This window comes from Dipodomys ordii, unplaced genomic scaffold (genome assembly GCF_000151885.1).
Source record: "Dipodomys ordii isolate 6190 unplaced genomic scaffold, Dord_2.0 Scaffold45, whole genome shotgun sequence".
Lineage (NCBI taxonomy): Eukaryota > Metazoa > Chordata > Mammalia > Rodentia > Heteromyidae > Dipodomys > Dipodomys ordii.
In genome coordinates, this window is record NW_012267261.1 from 11,238,508 (window position 1) to 11,251,524 (window position 13,017).

The window sequence follows — 13,017 nt, forward strand, 5'->3', positions numbered from 1 at the left end:
CGGAGCAGCCTGGGGTCCGCCCTGCTCTGGGCGGGGTGGGAGGGTGGGGGGGAAGACTGGCGCCCGCGGGCTAGACCCGAGGTGTCCCAGTGGGGATCTGAAAGAAAGGAAGAAGCTGTGGGGTGGGTGGCTGGGTCGGAGAGGGAGGCTCCCCTGGAGCCTGAAACCCGGGGCGTTGTGCAAGCCACCTGGGAGTGCTGGCGGAAGTGCCTGAGTTTACATCTCGTGCCCCACACGCAGCCCGCTGACCTCAGGTCACTGAACCCAAGGCTTGCTTCTGTCTGTGGCTTATTTTTATTCGGGCTATAACTTCAGAGGTTAAAGGGGCTCTAAGACGGAAATATAGAAAGGGTACGGGGGATTACGTCGTGAAAACCATTTCAGGTCACCCGTGAAGTATTAGTTTTGTCAATTTATCTTTTTGTGTTTCCCATATCCAGTGATATGGCAATAAACTAGCCAATGTAGTTCACACAGACCTATGATATATAATACTATCTACATAGCATGTGTGTGATACCATCTTTCTGCTCACTTTGTCTATCACTTAACCGGCAATCTATCGGACAATCTTAAGGTCAGAAGACGAAGTGACCTCGGTCCGTTTCTGGTCGTGATTTCTGACCAGACACCCAGCCTAAACGACGGGGGTTGGTCGTCTTTTGTCCAGAACGTGTTTCGACGTAGGAATCCTGAAACCCGACAGCTGTCAGTGTCCTTGAAAAACCCAAGCCAAACAAGTTGGCTTGTTTGGAATGAGGAGTGAGTCACAGGAACGCAACCAAAGGACACTCGGGTTTGTATTCCCGGGTATCCCCAAAAGCCAGACGCTGGCTACCCGAGGCGCCCGAGCTGCCCAGGTATCCTAGGCTGAAGAGAGGCCACAGACCCGGGAGCGCGGCAGACCCAGGGCATGGCCCGGATCCCCACAGAACAACAAAGCATTCCCTCAAACGCCAGTTCTAGCGGGTGGGAGGAAGGGCCAGAAGATGAAGCAAAGTAGAGGTGAATCTAAGAAAAGACTGCGTGAAGGAGGATAAGGTCAGCGCCAGCCACAGCAGCGAAAACCAGACCACGTGCTCGGTGCTTTCAACAACCCCAGACCAAAACAAACGTGCGTGGCCCCGCCCAGCAGCGTCACGTGGTCTCGAGGGCGGTGTTTCCGGCGCACGGACGGGACTAAGGGGAAAAAAAAGGACCGCGGATCTACTTCCGGTCGGCCGCTTCCAATTTACTTGCAGCTCCAACCGTCTGGCTGCAGCCATGGCAGCGTGCTCCGAGGCTTGCACTCACCCGGTTCTAGTAGCTGGAGCTTCAGGGGAGAGAGGTAAGGTGTCTTGCCACCGTCAGAACCTAGATACGAACCCAGTGCATGCCTGTCCCACCCGCGGGACCCCGACAATCAGCGGGGCCCCATAGTCAGTGTGGCCCCTGGCCCGGCCTGCTGTAGGGGGTGGGGTTCCACAGAGCAGGCCTCGGGATAGAGCGTGGCTTGGAGAGGCTGACGTCACAGCCCCACGGGGCGCCGCCGGAGGGGCGCGCCATGCCGCCGAGAGGGGGCGGGACAGGCCGCCGAAGTTGTGGGGCTTCCCGCTGAAAGGGGCGTGGCCTGCTACTGGAGGGGTGGGGCGTCGAGCCCCACATGGTGAGCTGCCGATTGGGATTGGAGAGGGGGCGGCTTGGGGGAGGAGCATGAGTGGTGGTGGGGTTAGTGGGAGAGGGAGGCAGACTATCTGGGTATCTATAGACTGTGTGCTCCGAGGCGGGAGGTGGGGAGGGGGAGAGGGAGGGAGGGGAGGGGGGGAGAAAAACCGGGGTCCTGAGGGTGGGGTAGTCCAGAGGAGACAGGAGTCCTAAGAAGAGTAAGGGACAGCCGTTAGTGCAGAGTTAGTTACTGCGGAGAGGACAGCAGTATGAGTGGAGGGAGAGACGGCAGGAGGGGAAAGCTTGCTGGAGCAGGGCAGGCCTCGAGGGGCCATATGTGACCTCCTTCGGAGGTCATTGGGGCCTCCCCAGAGGCCGTTTGGGGCTTCTCAAGGAAGCCGTTTGGGGCCTTCCTCCAGAGAGGCCTGTGGAGAGGCACCTCCCGGAGCAGAGCAGAGCAGAGCAGGCCTGTGGAGAGTGGAGAGGCCTGCAGTGAAGGAGAAAGGGAAAAGCCTTCCCCTTTGGAGGTTTGGAGCTTTGGAGGCTTGCACACTGACTAATAGGTTGGGGGGTCAGGACTGCCTAGTGGAGGCTTGGAGGCTTGGTGGTCGAAACTGCTCTTGGTTCTGGGTATCTAGCCCAGGACAAGATAGTCTCAAGACCCCTTTCTGGTGTAAATAGTGTAAGTAAACTTCTGTTGTCCACTTTTCACTGCCTCGATGGATTGTCTCAGTCTTATTGTCGTAGGGTCTTCTCATCATAGGGTTCTCTGACCTTGCATTAGGCCAGGAATACAGTGACTTTCTAATGAATGAGGTTTCCCCCTCCTCTCCCCTCAGATTATGGCATGTAGGTTTTTGATCTTCCCTACAAAGGCCCGTATTCCCACATTCAGTGATAGGCTGTTGCACGTACAGGATGTTTTGAATGTGAAAGGATTCGATACAAAACATTGGCACCCATCCTTAAGATAAATGGAAATCTAAGACTTTGGTGAGCAGGGATTTGTTTACTTTGGAAACCTAATGTAGCTTGAGTTGGGGGCCCATAAGCAGAGATTGCTGTTGTTTGGTCTCCGTGCCATGCATCTGATGCAGTTCTGAATCCTGCCACAGAGATCTGGAAACTTTGTGGAGTGTTTTGTTGTATTAGGCTACATTAATTAGACAAGGTGGGTGAGTGATTTTCTTGTTACATTTGCACACAGGTTTACAATGTGTTCCAATCAATCTCACCAGGAGCAGTCTAAAGATGGGTCTCCTTGGGGAAAACAAATTCTTCCAAAAAGGCAATCGTTTGAGATGGGTGTGATGAGATAGTAACAAGTGACAAAAGTCTAATAGTGGTGCTCGGGGCTCTGGGAGACAGAGATCAGAAAAGTACCATATGGGTGCATTTGGAGATCAAGTAGTTTGCCTGGAAGGGGGCTGCCCCTTCGACAGAAACACATGATAAACTCCTACTGTTTGGCTACTTTCTTTCTCTCTTTTCTTTCTCTCTCTCTCCCTCCCTTCCTTTTTCCTTCCTTCTTTCTTTCTCCCTCCCTCCGTCCCTCTCTCCCTCCCTTCCTTTTTTCCTTCCTTCCTTCCTTTCTTTCTGTCGCGGGGCTTGATCTCTGGGCCTGGGTGCTATCCCTATGCTCTTCAGCTCAAAACAAGCACTCTACCATTTGAGCCACAGTGCCACTTCTCGTTTTCTGGTGGTTGATTTAAGAGTCTCACATACTTTCCTGCCAAGGCAGGCTTTGAACTGAGATCTTCAGATCTCAACCTCCTGAGTAGCTAGGATTACAGGTGTGAGCTGCTGGTGCCGAGCTCTCTGGCTTTCTACTGCCTGTATTGCTCACTTACATCTGTGTTCCAGGGAGAGAGTCACACCTCCAATTCACAAATCCTATTTTACCGCCTGTCATGCCCCATTACCCACTTTTGAATGTCATAGTTTACTCTGTTCCTAGAAAATACATTGTTTCCTTGTCCTTTCCTACATTTTATTCCGGAAAAAGAAAGAAAGAAAAAACCCTTAAGATGAAACCAACCTTTAATCTCTTTGCACCTACAACTGTCCTGCTGATCTTTGCTGGAAAAAGTCCTGACTAATCCTGGAGTATTCACTCAGTAAGAGCCTGACATCCTTCTGCCAGCATCCTAACTTTTTAAATTGCCAATCCTCCCAACTTTTGTCTCCTTTCTTCCCTTTTCATAAAGCTGATGCCTTTCAAAGTAAGCCAACTTTGCATCCTGGTTTCAAGTCTCTTAGAAAAATAGGGCAAGGCAACACAAAAGTAAAGTTGTGAAGAGACGATAAGGATGTGGACTTGAGAATAAAGAGCATTTGGAATGGTTACTGTAGGGCTAGGATAATTAGGATTCAGTGATGATGTGATTTGAGTGCAGGAAATAGAACTATGGAGGTGAGCATGAAACTCTGCAGCTGATCCCTTTCTTTAAAACTGTTTCTGAATATGCTTAATAACTCAATATGCAAAAGTAGAGAAAAACATTGATCCATCAGTGGACATTTTGGGTTGCATCCATTGCTGAGCTCTTGTCACACAGATGTACCTCTTTGAGCACCCACTGTTGAATTTTTTTATGGAAAATAAGATGAAATATGTTTTGAATCATTGAAAATACAGGATGCTAAAGTTAGAAGAGATTAGGTAGAAATTTTGAATACACTTTAGGGTATTGGAAAGAACATTAGATAGACACCATTTTTTTTCAAGTGTTATCTTCATTAAAAAACAACTGATTTCCTCAGTATCACCCAAAATACAGATTTACTTGTCTTTGTTTTACGTTTAAGACTAGTATTATTTTGAGTGTATAACTATTTATGAGCCAATTTTTGTTGAGAACTCATACAAAATATTCCAAGTAAATGAATTTTAATCCTCATTGTCTTCCCCTTCTTTGTGCTGGTTGATCTGGAAGGAAGCAATTTATAACTCTTTGCTGTTAGCAATTACACATAGCCAATCATGTAGATTATTCTTTTGGTGAGATATTTCAAAGTCCTGGCTAACCACCTCAGAGGTTACATTGATCTTGCTCTTACTCCTCTCAGTGATGACTTCCCCTCCAGCAACATTCCCAGCTTTTCTGTTCACCTTGAGTCTCTCTCGTAGAAACAGCTCAAAATTGTCAGCAGCCACGCTTCCATCTTCTACAGGGTGGGTATAGTCCAGGGTGAGCTTCAGAACCTGCTACTTTTTTTGCCCTCCTTCACCGCAAGCCTTGTCATGGGTGCTGTGGCAGCAGGGGAGGCAGTTTTTAAGAAGACATAGTTTCAGAGATAACTGAGTAAGAGCTTCAAGTGAAAGTGGATAGCAAGAATTCCAAAGGCCTATGGACCCTTGATAAATATTCAGCCTGAAAATAATTCATGTGCCTAACCTCAGGATGAGGGTGTTCATAGGACATCAAGCTTGGCAATAACAATTATGTCTCAACAGCCTTAACACTAAAGGTTGTGATTTCCTCAGTGGCAAAGGACCACCTTCTAGACCATTTATCATGTTACTTAAGCATTATGCTACTTTCAGAATTTTCTGAGTTTGTACTGACATTTAAAATAATGGATGCAAGATGAAAAATTATATTTGGCATAAATTTTACTGTCAATCTTAATAATCTTAGATATGATTCCACCAGTCTTCTGACATCACCACATCATAGCTACTATCCCATGGTTTTAAAATTTTATACACACATGTATATATGAATATAAACACAAAATAATTTTCACATGAACAAAACCCATATATTTGCATATACACATATGTATGTATATGTAAGTATATATTTGGAGATAAATTATCTTGCCTTGTCAGGACTTGGATCCTTTTACGTATACTGTATTCCTGTGACAGTTCTTTGAATTATAATTCATACCATCTTCTAAAATATTTTCCTCCTCTTTTTTATCTTATTTATATTTTTTGAGCTGGCACTGAGACTTGAACTTAGAGCCTGGACACTGTTCTAGAGCTTTTGTGCGCAAGGCAAGCACTCTACAACTTGAGCTATGCTCTACTTCTAGCTTTTTGCTGGTTAATTGGAGATAGGAGTCTCATGGACTTTACTGTCTGGGCTGGCTCTTTGAACAGCAATCCTCAGGTCTCTGCCTCTGCCACTGGTACCCCGTTCTTTCCTTTTCTTTTCTTTCTTTTTGTTATTTTTCTTGATAAAGTCTTTAGTTTTTGTCAGGGCAGGCTTTCCTACATATGTTTCCTGTGTAGCTGGGATGACTGGCACATGACCACCCCTACCCAGCTTCTTTGTTGAGATAGTGTCTCACCAACTTTTTACCTATGGTTGCCTTCAAACTGTATTCTTCCTGATATCTACTTCCTGATCCTAATATCCTAATATCTGGGATTATAAGCATGAGCCACCCCTTACCCTTCCTAAAAGTCTTTAAATGCCCATAATTTTTCCATTAGTATTATATCTAACATGAAAGACAAATTAATTTGCATATCCGGATCTTTGCCTTTGCTATATTCTATCAATTTTTTCTAGAAACTTGGTGAATGTTTCCTATTCTTGTCATTTATTCTAAATCTCAGATAAAAATCCAAGGTAAGTATTATTGGCTGAAGCCAGATTGCTGGCAAATTCAGAGAAATTTTGTTTTTACTTACCTTGTGTTTTGCATTAATTTTTTAAAAGTTTCTGAGAAATGGGGCAATTTGCTTTTTGATGTTACCCTGTCGCCAAAGAAAAATTATAACCAAGCTGTAACAAATAGTCTGAATTTGCTACATTTGAAGGGAGAAAGACTGAGGTGCAAGACCTGGATTAGTAATCTTTTTACAGCAATTTCTAAATCATCTAGTTAGAAATTGCTGCTTGCTGCAATCTTGAACCTAAACATACATATCCTTTAAAGATTATTGAAATTACATCAGAATTTTTATATCTCTTTGCAGATATTCCGGGCATGTAATGACTGAGTGCATCCCTAGGCTATTTAATCAAGTCTAACCTTGCATTCTTCTTTTAGGGCAATTGTAAGACTTAAACTTGCTAATTTAATGGCCCAGTTCATTGTTGATTAAACTATCAGAAACCAAATTAGTTTTATCTCCCAACCAGCTGATTGTTTTATTTCACTGATGGGCTTGAAATTCTGTAAGATATGCTAATTTCCTGTTATGGAGAATATCCTACTGCTTGCTTTTACGCACACTTTATAGCACTTTTCATTTATTTAGCAAATGTTTGGCACTTAATGTGTATTGGTTATTAGACATGAGGTACATTCTCAGCAAATTTTAGTTTGGAGGTTTTCTGTTAAATAATCTCTCGGATGTGTGGGATTTTTAGATCAGGTCATTAAATACCTCTTTAAATTTGGGCATTTTGCTGGGGAAAAATTAACTTCCATGAAACTGTTCTGTTAAACAGTACTCACACTGGGCGTAGGTGGCTCACAACTGTAATCCTAGTTACTGAGGAGGCTAAGATTTAGATCAGGATCCAAAGCCAGTCTGCCAAGAAAGTCTATAAGACTCTCATCTTCAATTAACCACCAAGAAGCTGGAAGTGGAGCTGTGCTTCAAGTGGTAGAGTGGCAACCTTGAGCAAAGAAAAGCCAAGGGACAGCACCCAGACCCTGAGTTTAGGCCTAGTATCAGCACAAAAAGATAAGGAAAAATAAGAACAAAAAACTTCTGTGTTATTAATGTATGGATATGTATTTGTAAAAACTGTAGCTAGATGCCTAAATATGAGAACTGTCCAGAGAATGCTCAAAGCTGTATGATCTAAGATAAGTAGAATAAATACATCTCTACCCTATTTTAACTAGCCAACTTAGAAAATGCTTCTTTTGTCGTCTGCTCTTTAAATTTCTAGAAGCAAAATGTTCAGAGATTGAATATTTTACTATTTTGAAAATGGAAAGAATGTTACAGGTGTCAGACCAGCCATGATTCAGCCAACCTACGTACTTTTAGGGTGACTATGGTTGCTTTTCAAAATGCTTTTTCAAAATGGAGGAGGTGAGGTGAATCTCTAGTTACAAATAATAATGGAGTTTAGTGCCATGAAGATGTATATCTTTTGCATTCTTCAGGAAACCCTTGCAGTTTCTTGGGCTTTTCTTTTATTTCCCCAAATGGCTACTTTCTAAGGCAAAATGGCTGACTCAAAAACTTCTAGGTAGGTATCTCTGTCCACTCCTGTCTGCAAAGGAATCTCAGAAATATAATTTTCAGCCATTCTTTGAGTTCCGTTGGTGAGGAAGAAGAGGCTAGCTATTGAGTAGGCAAACCACTACCAGTAATTCCTGTAGATGTAACAGGCCCCCTCATTCCCTCAACTTTGTCTCTCTCCAAAGCACACATAGATTATTATCTCTGTTAAGATTTCCTGACCCTAGTTATCTTTTCAGGTCATACTCTTTACAGAATTTTCAACCCTCAGTTATCTATAGTTTAAATTCCTAGAAATAGGATTGTATGGTAGGAAGAAGAGTGGTCTTGCGATCTGGAGACCTGATGTCAAGTTCTAGTTCATCTGACCTCAGAGCTTCCACTTTATCCTGTGGATAATGGAAATAAAATATTTTGTCAGTATTTTATAAGCTTCTTAAAGGAAAAGATGAACACAGTGAATAGATGGTATTGGTATGATGATCATGTTCGAAATTAATTTTCAACCTCTTAAACAGAACAAGCTGTTGCATTTGACTTATGTTATATAGCAAGTTACAGTCTGGAAACATCTAGTTTTGTTTTGATTATCTAACACCCACCCACATCTCTGGTTGAAATAGTCTTTGATGTTATTCTCTTTGTATTTCTTCATCTTGTCATTCCTGCCTTCATCACTGACAGCCTGTTTTTATTTACGATCTTATTATTCCACTTCTTGCATAGCTTTTGCAGTAACAATCAATTTCAGTCCCTACTCTCTCTTCTCATCGCACACCTGCACACTTTTCTACAATAGCTATCATTTTTACTTTTAGGAGATATAATGTGCCGTGAGATTGTTATGTTATTATTTAGTAAATATCTTCATACTTTGGGGCATTAGATTGTTTACATTTTTAGTTGTTATAATATATGGTAGTAGACATTTTGTATCTACTTGTATACTATATATATAGTATATATGCATGTTTATAATATGAGTTGCTGGAATAATGGGTGGGTTTTTGAGACTTTGCTTCATTTTCTTGGGAATAATTCCAATTTATGTGTCACGAACAACAGAATATGAATGTATCTCCTCTTCTTCTTGGCTTCTTCATCCTCCTTCCTTCCATCCTTCCTTCCCAGTGCTGGGACTGGGAAGTAAGCCCAGGTCCTTGATCATGCTAGGCTATAGCATGATCTCTATAGCAAAGCTACACTAACAACTCTATCAAAGCTTTACATAGCACCACAAGGAATTAAAATATGCCCTATTGACATTGATTATTGAGGTTAAAGGCACTTGGAAAACAGGAATGCCAGAAGGAATTTTGACTTCCTTTTTCTTTCCAAAAGCAGGAGATAAAACTGGCAAAGGTTCTTTCCTGTAGCAGGAGAAAGGAAGTTACTCTTCTAACTGGGTTGTCAAGGCATAAACCTTGTTAACTAACTATTAACTTCTGGTCATTTTTCTTTCATTTCTTGTCCTAGCCCAGACCTCTTTGTCATGCCATGTTTTCACAGTTTATAGTTCTGTCTGACCTGGTATGTAAGAGTTTTGCTGTCACTGCTTCTGTTGTTCTTAATTTTTTCTTATGAGGACTCTTAGGAACTTGTAAAAGTTACTAAATGAAATCTGTATGCCTTTCTCTTGCTATCCTGTCTTAGATGAGTTTTAATCAGTCTCACACACCTATTAAAAATATGAAAAATATGGCTTATCCATTTTCATACACATAGAATCCAGGCACTCCATGTCCAGGAAGTTTTATGTATTGCAATCGAGGTAAGCTTTTATTGAACATTGGTTAAGACATTGTATATTAATACAGATGGCTGAGGATCCTTTTGCATTTTGTAGCTAGCAATCCTAAAAGTGAACAACTCCCTCCATGCTGGACTCCAGAGGCTTATGGGCTGGGTTTTCAAACCTAGAAGCTTTATGATAGCCTAGAATCAGAGAACTGTGATTCCATATCCTCAGAGTGAGAGACTTATTAGTCTGAACTTCCAAAGGCAAAATCTTATTGCTCTAGGCCTTGAGAACTAGAGGCTTATGTCTATAGGTTTCAAAGCCTGAAACTTATGCTCAGGTTAGAGGCTAAGTGGTCTGTGATCTGAGTGCTAGCCCAGCACCTAGCAGTGTGTTCCAGTGCCAAGATTCTGGATCTTTAGCTCCTAACCTTTGAAGCTCTCTGCAACTCCTTCAGAATGGTATTTCTTCCATAGAGTAGCATTTCCTCTATTCGCAAAATATTTTATCCCAAATTCATCTTTTCAGTTTTAAAGAATTTATCAACATTTAGACATTTAACATTTAATATGAAAGAAATCACTTAAGGATTAATGGTTCTTCTAAAAAAAAGAATTCATAGTTCTTTTTGAGGCCAAATATTTCTATAAACAATAAGAAATGTGTGTAAATGAAATGTAGTTACTGAAAGAATTGCCAAACAGAAGCAATTTTAACTATTTTTCTTCAGACTATACAGAATAAATTCTTACCTATTGTATTTTTCTCCCTAGGTAAACATGTCAAACCTTTTACACCAGAGAAAGCCAAAGAAATTATAATGTCTTTACAGCAACCTGCAGTTTTCTTTAACATGGCTTCTGATTGGCCAGCACGACATTGGACTGCCAACCATATTTCAAAGCTCCTTCCTAGCAAGCAAATACGATTTAGAATGGGACTAAAAAGCAGAGACACAGGTAGGGCTATAACTCATCATTCCAGTGTCTGTTGACTCCACTTCCTCTTCCCAGTGGGAATTTCTGATTTCTGGGATTTTTTTTTTGTCTTCAATCTTCTTTTTAACCATTCACTGTATAAATAGATAGATTTTTTTTTCTGTTCCTGTAGCTTGAACTCTGGACCTTGAGCTGTCCCTGAGCTTCTTTTGCTCAAAGCTAGTGCTCTACCACTTGAGCCACAGCTCCACTTCTAGCTTTTTCTGTGACTAATTGGAGATAAGAGTCTCATGGACTTTCCAGCCTAGGCTGGCTTTGAACTGAGAACCTCACATCTCAGCCTCCTGAATAGGTAGGATTACAGGTGTGGGCCACAAGCACCCCACTTAGGAAAATTTTATTGGAAACTCTTGGAAAGTAGTTTGACATAATGTAGCTTTTTTTTTTAAGACAAAGCAATTGAGTTTAAATTCCCACATAAAATGAAAATGTATTTGTTCATGTATTGAATTATGCATGTTGCCAGACGTCAGCGAACATGGAAGACATTTAATAAATATTTATTAACATGCTATTATTTATATTACCATCTGACTAAAAAATGAACACTGTAATACTGTTGTTATATTAATATACAATCTAATAAGGAACAATACACTGTAATAGTTTTTTTTATTTTTTTTGGCCAATCTTGGGGCTTGAACTCAGGGTCTGGGCACTGTCCTTGAGCCTCTCTGTGCTCAAGGCTAGCGCTCTGCCACTTGAGCCACATTCCCAGACCTTTAATGTTTTTTTTTATTGTTATAAAGGTGATGCACAGAGGAGTTACAGTTAACATAAACCACTTAAAGAGTACATTTTTTTGCCAGTCCTGAGGCATGACCTCTGGGGGCCTGGATGCTGTCCCTGAGTTCCTTTTGCTCAAGGCTGGCAAGAGTACATCTCTTTTTGGACAATGTCACCCCTTCCCTCCCTTGACACCTGTAGAGTATGTTCTTTTATTTGTGGCTTCAGACTATTGATAGTGCTTGATTTTAATTGTAATTTTTGTCCTTTGCTTTACTGGCTGCCTGTATTGTGTTTCAAAAATATGGAACATATGTAATGATGTTTGTTTATGAGTATATGGTGTTAATGACCTAATCCTACTTATACAAGTTAAGCAAGCACTCTATTACCAACCTAAATCCCCAGACCCCTCGCTCTCCCTCTCCTTCTGTCCTTTTACTTGCCCTCTCTTCTTCTTTCCTTTCCTCCCTTCCTCTTTCTCTCCTCTCACTCATCTCTTCCTCTCTCCCTTGTACTAGGTTGCCCAGACTGGGCAATTGTTTTAGCAATCCTCTTACTTTGACCTCCAGCATTGTTGGGGCTATGAGTACATATTAACACTGGGTTTTGTTTGTTTATTTTGTTTTTTAATTCTCAAGCAGATTGATTTTGCCTGCTCCCTTTTCTTCATAGAAGTTTTCGAACATTTCCATTTTTCCCTCTATTTCTAGTTAAAACAATTGTCTTTAACAGTTAACTCTAGAATTCAGTTACTATAAAGGAAAGAAATGGTGTTAAAATACAAAGAAGTCCATAATAGTTGTCTAGCATCCAATTTGTATTTTAATATGGGTGAGAAATTCAGTATTTAAGCCTCACAGTGAAGTGGCTTTTGAAATCTATTAATAGCTCAAGAGGAACTAGAAAGTTCCCCCATGTCCCATCTATAGCTCCATGTTCTTCTCATGTTTTTAGTGCCTAGAACCCTCTTAGACTTCTGTGACAGAGACAGAAGTGTTATTTATATAGGTATCTCATTTTAATCACAGCAATGAACTGTTGATGGTATCTTAAAGTTAAAGACCAGACTAACAGCAATAACATAAAATCAGGTTGTACTTTTTCCTTCCTCGTTCTATTGAAAAAGATCTGTCACTCATTGAAGCAGCCTGTTAGATATAAACTTGAAGAGAAACAGGAATTGTATCTCTTTCACATCCTGGCTAGACTGCAGATTTACTACCACTACTAGCAGCTAAAATGGGTTGAAACCTGTTGTCTCAGGCCTATTAACTGTTTACCTGAATCCATTCTGTTAATCTGCTTACCACCTAGAATGGTACTATTCTTAGAATGGTACTGTTATTATTATGTGCTATAGATGGGGCATAGTAATTTGACATTTTCAAGTTAATATTTGAGCATAAAAGAAAATGAAATGAAACTCTGCAGTTGTAAGAAACTATTCTGTGTTTTCAGTAAAGATAACTTGGTCTTTAAGAAATTCCTGTCAAGCCAGAAGTGGAGCTGTGACTCAAGTGGTAGAATGCTAGCCTTGAGCAAAAGGAGCTCAGGGACAGCACCCAGGCCCAGAGTTCAAACCCTAGAACTGGGCAAAAAAATTACTTCAAATTCCTACAACATAAAATTCAGCCTATTAGGGGCTGGGAAGGTGGCTCAGTGGTAGAGCTCTTGCCTTGAATACCTGAGGCCCTGGGTTTGATTCCTCAGCACCACATAAGCAAAAAGAAAAAAGCCGGAAGTGG

General features: G+C 41.5%; 1 protein-coding gene and 1 pseudogene across 1 annotated transcript in view; both read right to left on the bottom strand.

The window, feature by feature from the left end:
- Dirc2 (disrupted in renal carcinoma 2) overlaps nucleotides 1-13,017 on the bottom strand; it is a gene marked incomplete at its 5' end in the record, with an annotated part of 81,362 nt that overhangs the window by 66,569 nt on the left and 1,776 nt on the right. The gene's annotated exons all lie outside the window — the stretch shown is intronic.
- Nucleotides 4,518-8,462, bottom strand: LOC105987869 (annotated as a pseudogene).